This window comes from Labeo rohita, chromosome 6, assembly GCF_022985175.1.
Source record: "Labeo rohita strain BAU-BD-2019 chromosome 6, IGBB_LRoh.1.0, whole genome shotgun sequence".
Lineage (NCBI taxonomy): Eukaryota > Metazoa > Chordata > Actinopteri > Cypriniformes > Cyprinidae > Labeo > Labeo rohita.
This window is the reverse complement of record NC_066874.1, coordinates 20,044,358-20,061,677: the sequence shown is the minus strand read 5'-3', so window position 1 is coordinate 20,061,677 and position 17,320 is coordinate 20,044,358. Positions and strand designations below refer to the sequence as shown.

At 36.7% G+C, this 17,320-nt stretch overlaps 1 protein-coding gene across 1 annotated transcript in view; it reads left to right on the top strand.

The window, feature by feature from the left end:
* Positions 1–17,320, top strand: part of cachd1 (cache domain containing 1) — a 91,680-nt gene that overhangs the window by 13,182 nt on the left and 61,178 nt on the right. The gene's annotated exons all lie outside the window — the stretch shown is intronic.

Genomic DNA, 17,320 nt, shown 5'->3' with positions numbered 1-17,320 from the left:
AAGACTTTCTGGATCATGTTTTTTTTTTTTTTTTCAGTGTGAGTTTACCAGTTCACGCACAAATGCATATTTGCATGAGGAAAAATTTGTCCGTGAATACCCAAGGCTTTGATCAGCCAAACTTTAGCCTTGCAGTGGTGTCACGGTGTATAATCTGACAGAAACCACATCGATGACATTTCCAGACTGCTGATTGTAAAGCGTTTCTGTCTCATTCTCGATGCTTGTTGTTGGCAGAGAATTTAAAGAGAATGCAAAGCGAGTGTGTTATTTTTCTTCACCCATTTCCCATGAACATGTGCATGCAAACCTGCCTGAAGCTGAGGTATTACAGAAGTAATTGACGGCAATTGAGGTACAGTTTTTCCCACAAGTTGTTTTTGCAATTATTACATTTGTAGGCAAAAGCTTTACCATGTCACTGCCACTTTGAGCAAATATTCACCAGCATCCAAAGTTTTGAGCCTATTAAGTTGGTTTGATGTAGATTTAAAATGTAAAAATTCTTAAAATGGAGGGAAATTGCTTGCCTAGGCAGACATCCTAATTACACATTACACATCACATTTTATTTTTGCATAACTTAATTCAAAAGTAGGACAAGTAATCTCAAAATAATATATACTACAGAAGCATTTAAATTGTGTGGATATGTGTGGGGTTTATAATTTATTTCTACCAAGTTATTTCAGATTATAGCTCTGATACTGTGAAAATCATGTATTGTAAACTGCATCATTGTTAGGGTTTTTATAGTTTATTTAGCCTGCCTTTCAGCTTGTTGGATTGGTTAGAATGGTGGTATGTTCATTCTTTTAAATACTTCTAAATGCAAAAGCTGATTGCTAACTGTCAATGCAGTACAGTTGTAATGTGTTTGTATTGCATTATTTAATGATATTTAAATCTAATTTTAAAACCAAAGTTTTTAGTTCTTGTTTTTGCACAGTGGATGATTGACAGGTTAATTAGTGATCCTTTGCTGTTGTCTAGGACACATCAGGGTTGATAAGTGTTTACACTACAAATGCAGTGTGGTAACATTTTTGACTAGCTGAGAATGTTAAGTAATTGTTTCACAAACATTTTGTGCCCTATTTATAGTCTCATTTAGCACCATCCACTTATAATCAGATCAACTGAAATAAATGGCAAGTATAAACAGAATCTTAGAATATTGAAGTTTGGGTTTGTAGCATAGTAGCTTGTGTGAGTGTAATAGACTTTGGCAGGCCTGTGGGTATCAGAGGCCCTTCTCCCTCGCTGATGCTGTCTGTAACCAAGCCCCTGTGGCCATCTGAGCGTGTTCACCACGCACCCTGAGTTCACATCCGGCAGGCAGCCAACAGAGCCTTTGTCCTCTGGACTGAAGCGAGCAGCAGGATCCTGCTCTGTCTTACTGATCCGAGAATAACCAGAGATAAGCAGTGATCCCAGACTGGAATGATTCTCCCTGATCATTGGAATGTGCGTTCCCCTTGTAGGCCTTGGATTGGGTTTTAATTTAGAAGTTTTATGGATTCAGAATTAATGTTTTGTTGGCTTTGATGTCGTGTGTTAGCTGTGAGGTAATTTGTATGCTAGTGTACTCTCAAAAGTTTAGTTTTAGCAAATATGCATTTATAATTTGAATTTTCTTTTGGAAAAACAGACCAAAAATGCTCATCTTGGAGTACGCTGTTTTTTCCATATCAGTGATGAAGTACAGAGCTGTATATCCATGTAATTCACCTTTAGAGCTCCCCAGGGTTTGGTCTGTTCTTGAAACTTGAAGTTTTACGACACAGAGCACATGTGTACAGTAATTCTAGGTAGTGTCGGGCAGTGTTCCTGTGAAAGATGCTGCATTCTTCAGTGACGGCCCTACAGAAGTCCCTCTATGAGCCACTTTTACCCTGTCTCCTGGCCCTGTCACCACCATATGACAAGTGTCTCTGGATCATCAGGAAAGAAGAAAGACAGATGTATATTGTCAAACAGTTTTCCCGGGAGCAAAAGCAGAGCATTACCCAAATAGCAGGAAAAATTCAAATGACTGATTTTGTATACTTGTTAGTAAGTGCCTGAAAGGGATAGTTCACGGAAAAAATGAAAATTCTGTTATTAATTACTTACCCTCATGTCGTTTCAAACACGTAAAATACAAATTAAGATATTTTTGATGAAATCTGAGAGCTTTCTGACCCTGCATAGACAGCAACTATACTACCACATTCAAACTATAGAAAGGTAGCTAGGACATTGTTTATTTTAACAATGTCCCTGCTACCTTTCTAGAGCTTGAATGTGGTAGTTCTTGCAGCTTCATAAACCATGTGACATCAGTGGTTCAACCGTGATTTTTATGAAGCTGCGAGAATAAACTATTTTAACAGTGTCCGTACTACCTTTCTTGACCTTGAACATGCTAGTAACCATTGCAGAAAGTGCTCGGATTTTATCAAAAATTAACAAATGTTAATTTGTGTTCCGAAGATCACTGAAGGTCTTATGATTTTGGAAAGACATGAGGGTAAGCAATTAATGACAGAACTTTCATTTTTGGGTGAATCTCTTTGATCCGAGTATGTTTCACAGATTTGGTTCCACAAAGCTGGCGAACTTAGAAAAACCCAGTAACTATCCAACATCAAATCTAAAAACATGATTTTGTTTCCCAACAGGCTGATTCCAATCTGTACAGCCTGACTCTTGGAGGTTGCATAAAATGCAGTCTGATTTAACCTTGTGATTTTTCCAGTTTTATGTTGACTGAGACTGAGAATAGCTGTTTTGATTCTTGTGCACTACTTTAGTCAGTACTTTATTTAGTTATATTTCATGAATCTTAAAGGAGCAGTTCAAGTGCATCAGTCAAACATTTGAACTTCTATTTACCATATTTGATGTGCTCTGTGTATTCGCATTGATCAATGTTTCTAAATCTGTTTATTCAGTTTAAGAATTTCTGTCTTCAGAAGACTTGGATTGAACCGTTGGGTTTCTTTCACAATCTCTTAATGAACTTGTGAAGCATTCAAAGTGTTGGTGGAATAAATTTTTCTACCTGATCTAATGAAAACGTACCTGTGGGATCTTTTTCGGAAGACACGGAATACGTACCAATATGTAGATATCACTGCCTTTTCCAATTCCAACAGAGATGAACACTAGAGGCAGTAAAACAGTGAGCACTTGCAATCGTTTTCATGCACAGTTATGATTACAACTCCACATGTTTTGCTTTCCAGTGTTGTGCCAAATTCTGACCCCTGCCAGGTTGCTACCCCCCTTAGTATTGCTAGGTATAGGTTTAGGTGTGGGATTAGGCAATCAAGTAGCGATTTTAACGAGAGGAAGTAGTAATTTGTAATTAATAGGGGGTCGAAAATAGGTGCAACACCGGATGTAACAAGCTTGCTCGGTAGCTCAGCCATGATGGAATTGGACTTAAGATGCGGAATCCTTGGGTACGAATCTCTTAAAAAAACATGACTCATAATGAAAGAGCTGAAAGATGAGAGATCGACAAACAAGCTAAAACAGCATGCATGCGATTGCGTTTTTACGTCACTTTGTCGTTCGCTTTTATTCATACTATCAGGTAGGTTTAGGTGTAGTGCAGATTAGGGTTCTCAAAAGGTTCCAGGTTCGGTACTTTCAGTACAGAAATTTTAAAAATGTCGCTTGGGGAGGAGCGTGAAGTGCTTATCATTGTCTGTTGAGCGCGTGAACACTATGGCCAATCAGTGATGTTTAAAAATCGGCTCAACAGCGTTCTAATGTGAGCGAGAAATGGGCGTTTTAAAAATTTCAGTACCGAAGGTACCGAACCCGGTACCTTTTGACAACTCTAGTGCAGATGGTATGTTTTTTTTTTTAAATGTCACGGAGCATTAGAGTTATAGCGCACTCAACGGACATTTCAAGTCTGAACTGCGGTAACATGTTTTAAACCAACGTCACCTAAAACGTACCATATGTACGTTCATCTGTTCTAGGGAAGAAAACTGAACACTCTTTTAGCGCCACCCAGTGGACATTTCACATCGAATATGTCACAAAACCTAGATGAAGCTACGTATTTCGTTTGCAGAAATGTTCCCAGAGGTACATTTTCGTCATGAGTTCAGGTTGAGATTTTAATGAAAGGACACAAAACTGTGAGATTTCATTAAAATTTGTATCTTTTCAAATGGTTTCACTTCAAAGATAAAGAAAAGTGAATTGAACTTTTAATACATTTTGTTTATACAGAACAGAGTACTGAGGTTAGAAAGTGGGGAAATAACCCCTTCCAAAGTTAATTTGCAATGTATGGAGTCACTAATCTAGTTTTCTGTTACTTGAATTATGGCTGGCTTTGCTTCTTCCATGTCGATAGTAGTTCTGCTAAAACTCTGGTCCTTCAAGGTTTCTTACAGAGGCTTTTCTGAGTGTCGTAATGCAAATATCCTTAATATTTTCATGAATCTAACCTGAAAGACTTCAAAGTAATTGTCCAAAGGAATTGAGTATGTGGACGTGAGCTCACATTTTAATATAATGCAAAAAAAAAAAGAGAGAGTGAGAGGACCACCCTTGATCTGCTATACGTGTTTTCATTCAGTTTGGCTCTCCAGAGTGATGTGGTTGAATTAATGCAATCAAAGCAAAGAGAATTACGTTTTCTGAATAAAAAAGCAGATCGCTGGTTTATAAGGAGAGGTCTGTTTGCTTAAGCTCGACGGTTCTGAAATGTTGGCTTTCACAAGCCTGCGGACACAGTTTGATTGCCTTGTTCTCATAAACTCAAGCTGACTCTATGAGATGTTTGATCTGAATTACGTATTTTATGTGGAAAAAGAGATTTGTCCTTCAGTCCAGGCAGAAATCCTGTCTCCTAGCATGCTGTTTGTCTTCTGGTCAGTGTTTGCTCTCCAGTCCTTGAGGTTTTCTCACCTCACTTGCTTTATATTTAGCCGTTCTCAGTTCAAAAGATTTAGATGAAGAACATTACAAGGGTGTTATTATGGCTGCAGGTGCCAGAACTGTTGGTGTGTGTCTGACCGTGTTGGCAGTGTTAAAGAAGAATGGGCAGAGAGGGCAGCTAAACCCGACGTAGCCCAGACCATATGTGGGCGTTGTGGGTTGAGGTGGTTGGGAAGTTGGAAAGTTACACTACCGTGAGTGCCAGGGTAGCCGGCGCACTGTCCAGGATTTGCAACATAACCCGCGTGTAGCACGATAATTAAAAACACAGCACAAAATTTCTTGTTGTTGCCATTTGATCGCACCTGTGTGTGATAAAACTGCTTGAGTCCACGATGGAGAATGTGTATGGATGTGTGGTAGGTCTGCATACATAGATTAACACTTCTAAAAGATTTCATATTGGAGGCTTTGTTTTTTTGGAGCAGGTTTGCTGTACCAAGAAACTCTTAACTAATCATTTAGTACTTTGATCTGTTACTTTGATCTGCCAATAGCGCAGTTTTATAAGATGTCAAATGGTATTTCTGTTTAACAAGGCCCAGGTTTGAAGTCTTAAAGTTACACTTTTATCTTTAGTGGATTTCACAAGCCGAACAAAGTATTTTCCATAGGGAAAACTAACCCCATTGTTGTTTAATATTAAGTTATTAATATTAGTTTAGCCTATTTGTCATATGTGACCCACAAAACCAGTTGTAAGAAGCAAGGGTGGATTTGTAGCAATAGCCAACAGTGCATTGTAGGGGTCAAAATGATTGATTTTTAATTTATGCCAAAATTTTATTCTTCCATTTATTTATTTTTAAAAATTGACCCCTGTGACTGGTCCAGGGTCACATATGATTTGTGAATAATGAACAGTCTGTAGTGTTCACTAACTACTTTGTTCGGTTAGTAGAGCTTTTATACAGTACCAAAATCCAAAATGTGTTAGTACAAACCCACACTAATGAAAAAGTATGTTTATGCATAAATCCAAGCAATTCTGTATAATAAATTCCATGTCTGTTGTTACTTACTTGGTGGAGAAGAGGAGAGAAGTATCCTCAGCTTAACAGAGCTGCTCACACTTACTTGTGACCAAAAACCTAAGAGAAAAGAATATGTTCGTTACAATTTTTGTATTTAAATTTACTAATTAATTTCATTTACCTGCTGAAAGTGTGCTGACAGTCTATGTAGTTGGATTACTGAGCTCCAGAAAATCAGTTATGAGGTGCTTTGACAGTTATAGTTTTGAATCACAAAAAGGCGGGAATAAAGAACCCTAAACTCTAACACATAAAATGGTTTATAAATTCTAAAAAAAAAAATCTATTGTAAATTCAATGTATCTGTTACTTACTTGGTTGAGAAGAGTAGTATCCTCAGCTTAACTTACATGTGACCAAAAAACTAACTAGAGAAAAAACGTTTGTATGGAAACCAGTTCACAACCATTTTAAACTTAAGTTTGTATTTAAATTTAAGATTGAAATCATTTACCTGTTGAGAGTGTGCTGACAGTCTGTGTAGTTGGATCGCTGAGCTCCAGAAAATCAGTTATGAGGTGCTTTGACAGTTACAGATTTGAATCACAAAAAGGCGGGAATAAAGAACCCTAAACTCTAACACATAAAATGGTTCTTTAGGATGCTGCGGTTCTAAATAGAACTGTTACTACATGTAAAGAACTAAAGAACTATCTTTTTTAGTGTACTATGGTAGGCCTACTACTGTTTTTTTTGGTACCATGATATTTTTTGAAACAATTTAAATACTGTGGTATATATTAAAAGTACCGTGATATTACGTCCTGATATCATCATTGTACCGCGGCGGCATCTTTTTTTTTAAAGCAAGCCAGTTCACTTGGTTGCCATTTTTGTAACACCCCTAAAATTTGTAATGGTTTTACTGGTCATGAAAGGAATTGTATTGGTTTTAATGTAAACTCTAGTGGACCCTGTGGGTTTCTACTGGTAATTGATGGCCTTCTATTGGTGGTTTGTTAAAACTACTAAAAACACACTACAGAAAACCATTTTTAATGGTTTTAATGGTTAAAAGTAATGGTATTTTTACTGGAAACCATTAACATTTCTGTGGTGGTTTCTATTGGGTTTTTTTTTTTATCAGCAGGGGCATTTGCAACTATTTTATATTCAAGTAAGAGAGTAGAAGTACTGCTCCTTTTTTTTTTTTGAATAAGGGAACATTTTTATTGTATTTTTTATTTTATTTTAGAGGTAGATGTTAGAGCTTTCCCTTCACTGTTTGCCTTCTTTAGACCAACACTGGAATGGAAACTCCGTCTGATGAGGATCTGGATGATCTGTTTCTAGGCAGACCCTGCCAGTGTAGCAGGAAATGAAGCGGTGTCTCCATCGTCCCTCATAGATGGATGAGCTCCGGGAATGTCAGACAGGGCTGTGGACTCCAAGACCTTCTCCTTTCTTTTTTTTCCAATCTTCTCTCCCTCCTCCTCACCCCCTTTTTATGTTTTTCCAGCGAGTTGTGAATTATGCTCGGCGTTTGAAGCTCACACTTCACCGCTGACAAACAGACATCGCTCATCTCCTAAATTTTAACACCCCACGAGAGGAAAGATTAGAAAACTCAGAGTCTCTCTCATGTTTACCTCCATCGCTCTCAGAAGCAGAAGTGCCTGCTGCCCTATTTTTAGTCAAAAGAGTTTAAAAAGTCTTGCTCTTCTCTCTGAATGTTGCCATGGTGCAAATAAGATCATTAACTACATCTGGAAGCTCAAAGCGAGGACTTTATAATATGGAAGCACTTTCATTTATTTTCCACATGTGGCAAATAGATGAAGATTGTCGCTTCTTGAATCTACTGAATGCTGCTGCACAGTATAGATTTTTGTTGACTGTTTTGATGATGTTTTCAGTTTTTCACTCACGGCCAATTACGTTCTCAGTTGGTTTGATGTACCTACGTTTTTAAAACCGTCTCTTCATATAAACAAGACTAAAAAATAACATTTTTTTTCTGCTGTAGTTTAGATTTGTACTTGCCCTGCCAATATTTAGCTTTCTCTACCACAGTGTTTTAATTAATATAATTATTTTTATATTTCATATAAAAATACTGGTTATATTTATATATGTTTTAATATATTTAATATATTGAATATTAATTTTCTGAAATTATTTGACACATCAACTAACGTAAGACGCAGTGACAACACAGCTTTTTCCATTTTTTTTCTTTAGTTTACCACTTTTTAGATGGGTATACCTTTTATGTGCTGTGCATATTGGATCTTGTAAGCCTGCGGCGATGGCTGTATGCAGAAATTCAAGGTAATAAAACACTCAGGCCTCTCAACTGTTGTCATTGTTATTTGGGCCCCCTTCACATGTGGAAACCATTATATCCTGTCTGCTGGACTGAAAAAAAACAGGGCTGCCGCAAGTTGGAGATCTGCGAGAGAATCCGCTCCGTGACCCGGTCTCTCAACGGGCCCCTCAGTGTTTGCACAAAGAGGTTTTGTTATTGTAGGACCCCAGGCTCTGTCGGCCCCTCCACCGACACTCAGTCTCTCTCTCGGTGGAGGGGCGTCCTAAAACATAAGTTCAGCCCAGAGCGGCTCAAGAACACACAGGCATAAGGTGTGTTATCTCTGTAGGTGATTTATCTACACGTTGTACGTTGAGTGAGGCCCGATTGTATATCCTTGTTTAGACAGTATATTGATGCTGGATGTGTAAAAAGCTCGTTTTTCCCTCAAGAAGACATCCCAGACAGTCATCAGACTTACTTAGGCTGAACTGCACATGGTCCAAGACCTTGAAAGTGTATGAATGCAATGTTTTGTCTGTGCTAGTAATGCGTAACTGTGGAAACCAAAGTCATTTTTGCTCCAGCCTTGCACAGCGTCATTACTGCAGTTCTGATGGTCAGATAAGTTTGAGAATTTTTGGTATTAAAGAACTATTAAAACAACTTATGCTTCATTAACCCGATAACTCGGTGAGATTGTAAATGCAGTCCACCCCATATGCTTGCATGTGGAACTCATTTTACACTCGCTCTCTTCTCGTCCACCCAACCCCCTCGCAAACACACACACTTCAGTTTATTCACTGCTAATGTGAAACATGTCAGCCACACTTCAGTGTCTGTAAGACCCTTTTTTCAAAGATTGAAAAATGTATGCAAGAAAAACACAGACGTTATAATCTATGATATATGTGACAAATTGCTTTTTTTTTGTCTTACTCTAATGTATCATTTGATTAGGTATAGCAGAATAAGGGAACCTATAGAAGCCCATTTTCCCCCCACTGAATAAAAAAGGTAATTGTGTCTTTATCTCAGAATTATGAATTTATATCTCGCAGTTGTGACTTTCTCAGAATTGTGAGTTTATATCTTGCAGTTCTGACTTTTTTTTCTCTGAATTTTGAGTAATAAAGTTAGTTGTGAGATATAAACTCACAATTCTGAGAAAAAGGCACAGTTGCAAGATACAAACTCACAATTCTGAGAAAAAAAGTCAGAATTGCAAGTTATAAACTCACAAATCTGAGAAAGTCACAATTGCGAGATATAAACTCACAATTCTGAGGGAAAAAAAAGTCACAATTGCAAGATATAAACTTATAATTCTAAGAAAAAGTCACAGTTGCAAGATACAAACTCAATTCTGAAAAAAAGGCAGAATTGCAAGTTATAAACTCAATTCTGAGAAAAAAGTTGCAGTTGTGAGTATCTCACGAAAGTGACTTTTTTTCAGAATTGCAAGTTAGAAAGTCGGAATTGCAAGATATAAACGTAAAATTACGAGAAAAGAAACGAGAAAAGTTAGAATTGCGAGAGAAGTTAGAATTGCAAGTTATAAACTCACAATTCTGGGAAAGTCACAGTTGCAAGAAACTTGCAATTCTGAGAAGAATTGCAACTGTCTCACAATAGTGACTTTTTTCAGAATTGCAAGATGTAAATTTACAGTTCTGAACAAAGTCACAATTGCGAGATATAAACATACAACTCTGAGAAAAAGTCATAGTTGCAAGATAAAAACTCACAATTCTGAAAAAAAATAAAAGTCAGAATTGCAGGTTATAAACTCACAATTCTGAGAAAAAAGTCGCAGTTGTGAGTATCTCACAATAGTGACTTTTTTCAGAATTGCGAGTTATAAAGTCAGAGTGCAAAATATAAACTTACAATTCTAATAAATCACAGTTGTGAGATATAAACTCACAATTCTGATAAAAAAAAGTCACAATTTCAAGATAGAAACTTACAATTCTAAGAAAAAGTCACAGTTGCAAGATATGAACTCGCAATTCTGAGAAAAAAGTCATAGTTGTGAGTTGTTGTGAGTTTATCTCAAAAAGTCACAATTGCAAGTTTGTATCATGCAATTCTGAGGAAAAAAAGTCATAATTGTGTGAGGAAAAAGTCACATTTTTTACTCAGTGGTGGAAATAGGCTTCCATCAAATCTATATGCAATTTTGGGACACAATGCATAATGCAAAATTAAAATATAAATAATTAAATATTGTTATTTCGTAAAAATGTGAATAACTTGTGCTTTTTCACTAGACGCATTTTGAATCTAATGGCAACAATGGCTGTTTGGTTGAAATTGTTTTCTTTTATTGAAAAAAAAAAAAAAAATTATAACAACTACTTTATACAGTGCAATACTGTACATACTATACATACGTAATATACAATAATAAATATCTTTTGAAAGATGTAATATTGGTATAATTTCTAGTTATATTTCTTATTCCTAAAAGTTGCTGAATGATATTCATAAGCCATGCTATTTGCAATATTCCAATTACATAATATTCAGTAAACCGCAGTACCATGGTACTCTTTCGTTAGTGAGGAATCACGTCAGAAATCCTAGACCCAAAATTTGAGAATTTCAGATCTGTTGCTCTGTGATTCTATAGTGCATTTTCAGTATTCATCTATCAGTTACATTCAGATTGCTTTTTGGTTCTTGCCAGTTTGTATATTAAACATTTCCGCATATTCGGGTGCAGATGCAGAGTGCTGCCTTGTCTCTGGCTCATCCTTAGAAACTGGGAGAGGGTGAGAAGGAGATGGAGAAAAAAAAACACATCAGAGGGCAGGGAAGGATGCCTCATTCTGGAACAGAAGCCTTTGTAGTGCAATGAGCACATTGCTTCTGAGAGTTTGAGCGTGGGGGAGGGGGATGGGGGTGAGTGGGGTACCTGCGGCAGGAAATCGCAATAGCATCCCAGACTGGCTTCTGTTGTCTGGCCTTTCATCTTCTCTGTTTGTACCCAGTTTCCCCTGTCGCTGCCGCAGCAACTAGGTGTTGTCAGCTGCAGTGAGGAAATATGGGATTTCAAATCAGATTGTCAGTTACTCTCATAAAACACATTTATCTGAAGGCAATTTTCAGTATGCACAAAAAAAAGAAACAGTCAAGGCAAATAACTGAAAATAATATAACATACAAGAGATAAATGCAGGTCATTATGAATTCATTGGGGCGTTTGAGCATACAAAAATTAGTTTTTTTTTCTGAGTAACTACTAGGGCTAGGTAAAAAAAAAAAAAAAGTTCTCAATTTTAATCGATTCTCATTTTTACGAAACGACAGATTCTTAAATGCCAAGAATTGATTAGTCTAGCCTGTTCTTAGTTAATGAACAGAAGATTAAAGTGCACCTCCCATTCAATAATCGTAATAAGCTTTGTGCTTTGTTACTTCTGATATGAAAAAAGTCTCAGATTTCAAATTCTATTCATTTTATTATAGCATTCAAACAATAAATACTGTTTTGGCACTGTTTAATGTGGTGAAGCACATGTGAACTAATCATCTCCTCCAGTTACTGCATGAAATAAACATGAATGAACAATCAAAGCTATCATAAAAGAGAGTACAACTTAATGAAATCCGTATCCTGTCTCAGGTAATCGCTCTATCAGCCCAATCAGTGTCCGCTGAACAGGCATCAGTATAACAACTTGTGAACAAAGTCACATAACGTCACATTTACCTCAGAAAAAGCATATCTGGTGACCATAAACTCATTAGTAAGCTAGAAAAATGAACTCTAGAGAGGTGCATTTTCCTAAATGTATGTGCCTTGTAACACATTCTTTAAAGTTTTTACTGTTCTTCAATATGAAATTGTTTGAATACCACCATTTAAATGTGTGTGTGTGTATATATGTATGTATGTGTATAAAATATAAATTGGTGTAAAAATATAATTATGCAATTTAAAGCTATAACTTTATTATTATAAAAACTTCACTGAATATAATTTTATTTTTTTATTTTGTTTATAAATTGGCTAATTTTAAACTTCAATATTGATAGGTGAGAGATTTTTTTTTTTTTTTTTTTTTTTTTTTTTTCCTTGAGAAAATAGCATATTCAAATTGAATTATAAAAGTTGTGTCAAAACCGAGCCATAGTACTGTATAAAACATTGCAATTGAATTGAATTTTACAACATTTATACATTGAGGTAAAAATACAAGAAGTTATAGTGTTAATGACATTTAATCTTGTTTTATTTTGAAATTGTACGCATGGATTTGCAGTCAGGAATGTGCTTTAGATGACCTTTGTTTTTGATGGCAGCAATAGATAAGATAAGTTGATAGTTCAGCCAAAACTGAAAATATTTATTATTTACTCACCCTCATGTTGTTCCAAACCTCACAGGACTTTCCTTTTTCTGTGAAAAACAAAAAACTAAAAAACATTTTAAAATATGTTGCAGTTGTTCTGTCCATAAATGAAGGTCAATGGGATCTAATTTTGTTTTTTTACAATGTTGGAACTGACAAAAGATAAATTATTCTTCAAAATATCACCTTCTGTGTTCCACAGATGGCATGAGGGTGAGTAAAATGACAATTTTTTCATTTTTGGGAGCTAACCCTGCCACAACATTTCACATTTTCTATCATCCCTCATAATAGATGAACAATCTTGAAGTCAATGTAAAATTCTAATGCTAAATAAGTTATATTGAATTAATATGATTTTTCTAATCTTTAATTAAAGTGTAACTACTTGCTTTTCCTCTGAAGCAACATTTCTTGTCCAACAAATATTTGTTTAGTCATTGTTTAAGCAAACTCTCAGTTGCAAGTCATTGTGACCTTATTATTTTGTGCGACGCCCACTTTTGCTCATCAAATAAGTTACAGATGAATAAAATTAAGCCCTGGCCTATATTTTTCCTTTCATTGTTGTGTTTACAGAAGTAAAATTGGTTCCAAATGGCAATTCACGTTGACTTATCTAAACACATTACTGCTCTTTTAACCTACATTTTTACTGCAGTGTTAAGGGAGGGTCAGTCCAATGATTTAGACCTTGTAGGCCTAAAGAGAGGATTACGGCACCTTTTCTGCTCGTTGCGTTGTGTGAGCACACCCTTTCACTCCCTTGTACAATCCCAAATTAATGAGGATTAGCTGGATGGGCTCTGGCCTTTGAAGATGACTGAATTGCTAATAGGTTTATCCCCCTCCATCGCACCATTTTAATGGAAATGCTGCCGAGCATCAACGCCGCGGCTCCAGTGTTATTCCGCTCCCACAGCGCGTCAGCTGTTTCCTCAACCAATGCCTGGAAACTTTACGGAAGAGCGTGTGCAGTTAAAATCCAATAAGCTCATCCGTGCCCATTAGCTTTGCGCAACTGCTACGAGCTATGCTGAGAATGACGGAGCACTTTTCTGTTTGTGTATTGAAATATGGACATGACTTATGGGTTTCGTTCCTTAGGTGGAGGCAATAATTCTTAAGTGGCTGCTTTTAGGCTGAGGGAGATGGCAATCTTGATATAATAAACCACCCTGCGGAGGGCTTGGTTTTAGTCAATCTCTCTTGCCGTGCCTCTGTTGAAGGGAGTGCCGGAGCCTTGACAAGCCTGGATCAAAGACAGCATGAGGTTCAGTCATTCCAGACATCTATTCAACTGCAGTCAAGATTAACCCTGGGGTTGACAAGATTAATAACCGCCCTGGACACCAAATTGTGAGCCAAAGCAGCTGCACATAGGCCCCTTTGTCCCCACTCTGTTGAACGGCGCTATGTTATTGCTTACAATCCTATAGCTTGTCATTCATTTTAGTGTTGACTTGTCTGTGAGGATTAGACAGTGGATAGTCCAAACTTGAAGAGTCCTGTCGAACCGTAAAGTTCATGCACTCATGCCATAGCTTGATGCTACTCTGTTTCTTTCTGTTGTTGCAGGGTTGTAGACCAAGACTAAAGTGGTCACAGATGTGATGATAAACAACTGCAACAATAATTTACAGCTTAGTCACCATTGGTGACAGTTGAAAAAACTTTGTTTGCATTCATATCATCAGTTTTGACATGTTAAAGCGGTGGTTCTCAAACAGAGGGCCTCAAGATGAATTAAAAGGATTTAAAATAAGACAGGGCAAGAAGCATGATTCCCACGATCTTGGAAAAACCTGGATATAAGACGATGCCTAATTTTAAAAGTGATTTTTAGACTAAGGAAAAGTCATGGAAATGAATCAGATCTTTTAACTGCATTTTTTTTTAAAAGAATACACATTCTGTTTTTTGTTTGTTTTTTGTCTTGGTAACAAAAAGCCTACCTTAATGTTTAGATTTTTATTTAGAGGACTCCAGAAGATTCACAAAACTATTTTGTTCCCTCATGTTGTTCCAAGCCCATAAGACTTTCGTTCATCTTCGTAACGCAAATTAAGATATTGTTGATGAAATCCAAGAGGTTTCTGAACCTGCATAGACATCAACGCAACACGTGCAAGGCCCAGAAAGGTAGTAAGGACGGCATTAAAAAAGCCCATGTGACATCAGTGGTTCTACCCTAATTTTATGGAGCTACGAGAATGCTTTGTGTGTCCAAACAAAAGGAAAAATAACGACTTTATGCAGCAATTTCATCTCTTCAGTGTTGGCCTCCAACACGTGTTCACAAGAGTACCACAATACATAAAAATTCTAAAAAAATCATCAAAAGTGTCTTAATTGGTGTTCTGAAAATGAACAAAGGTCTTACAGGTTTGGAACAACATGAGGGTGGGTAATTAATGAATTTTTGAATGATTTTAATTTTTAAAGAAGTTCCAGAACAAAAATTTACAGATAATTAACTCACTCCTTTGTCATCCAAGATGTTCATGTCTGTCTTTCTTCAGTCGTAAAGAAATTGTTTTTTGAGGAAATAATTACAGAATTTCTCTCCATTTAGTGAACTTCTATTGAGCCTCTGAGTTTGAACTTATTCTTATGAGTTTGAACTTGTGTGTGTGTGTGTGTATATATATATATATATATACTTTTTAACCTCAAATGCTCATCTTGTCTAGCTTTGAGTGAACTCTGTGTATTCTGGTTCATGACAGTTAGGGTATGTTGAAAAACTCCCATCTCATATTTTTCTCCAACTTTAAAATCGTCCTAGATCGCTGTTTTACCTTTTTTTTGTAAAGGGTGTTTGATCTTTGCACGTTCACTTTTTAAACACTGAGGCAGTGCTTCTTCAGCGATGTAGGATGATTTTGAAGTTGGAGGAGAAAATGAGATGTGAGTTTTTCAGCATACCCTAACTGTCTTAAATTGGAATACACAGTTCACGCAGAGCTACACAAGACATGAATTGTCAATTTTTTTTTTAGAAAATAACCAATCGTTTTGCTAGATAAGACCCTTCTTTGATGGGTCGCATTATTTAGAAGCTGCATTTAAACTGCATTTTGGAAGTTCAAATTTGGGGGCACCATTGAAGTCCACTATATGGAGAGAAATTCTGAAATTTTTTCCTTAAAGCATAATTTCTTTACGACTGAAGAAAAAAAGGCACACCTTGGATGATGAGGGGGTGAGTAAATTATCTGTAAATTTTTGTTCTGGAAGCGAACTTCTCCTTTGAGCTCATAAAACGTATGACGTTTCGTTTAAGATGCATATTCACATACGCAAAACATTCAAATCTTTTACAGAACACAGTCATTGTTTAACATAGTGAGGTTGAATCAACTGTAAGGGAAACTTTGTTTAGGTGAAACGTTGGAACCATAATAATAGTCTAGCATCCTGTGTTTTTATCAGTTTTCTTACCTCAAAGACCTTCCTCTCAAGAGCTTCACGTTTGTTGAGAGGGTTCTCAAGTTACAAGCTGCGAAATTCCTCTTTGGTCTGGCTAAAGCTGTGAAAGCCATCGGAGCGGTTCGAAAAACAAACCCACCACACCAGGGAAAGACCTGCACTGGTGCCCGGTGTGCTATTTGTGTTTGTGCGTGTGTTTATTTTACAAGAAGGGTCTGAAATGACAAGTTTCTTCTTTCACTTAGTTTTCCACAGCTTCTGTGTCTGGAGCTTTATTCACAAAGGTGGGCTCATCCATACATCACCCACAGTTTGTTTTGCTTTTTATAAACATGCGCTGGTGATGAAATTCCAGGTCTTAGGTGAGTGCGGACATGTTGCCCATTTCATCATCTTTAATGTGGGTGACCACCCTGACCTCAGACACATTACACAGCGACTAAAAGAGTTTCTTCTCTTCTTAAGAGTTAAAGATCATCAGTCCTCCTGATGGCGAGTGATTTTTGGATGGCGTAATAATCCATCAAGTTGTTTTGACACATTCCGCAGTGATATTCCATGTCAGGATTGCCACGGTAATGAGGCGCGCAAAGAGCAAATATCATCATTGTTAGGAACTGTTGCGCTTGGAGGCTATTTTTGAAGGTTTACAATGGCTGAGGTGTAGGGATAGAAAGGTTTAATCTTCCATAGCTCATTTAGCTCGAAATCGGGAGGCTTACATGAAACATCTGCAGTCTTTTTTTAAGCAAATGTTTGGTGAGCTTTTGTGTAGTATGTAATGGGATTGTTGGGTTTAGATGTTTATCTAGTGTTTGTGCCTGCGATGAGTGCATCATGTTGCCAAAACATGTGGTGCAACTGTACATTTAGGTACTAGATAAAACTTGAAACACACCTGAAGATTTCTGAATTCTTTAAGCACTCTAGGAACTTTGCCACCAAAGAAATTACAGTGTACTTTCAGTAATAAGCAAAATTTTAAATCAAAATTTTGGAAGAAACACATAATTAGTATAATTAACATTAGTTATGCACATAATCACATAACCATTTTTACTTTGAACCTGTAGCTTGCTAAACTAAAAGCTACTTTTAATATAGCGCAGTTAGCATAAGCTTTAAAGTGCCCCTATTATGCTACTTTTAAGGTTCCTAATATTGTTTTGGGAGTCCCGTACAGTAGATTTACATGCATGCAAGGTCAAACACCACTTTCGTTTTCTTAAAATATGTACTTAATATCTCCTCATTTTCCAGCGATTCTCATACGATTAGTTTGAAACACTTCA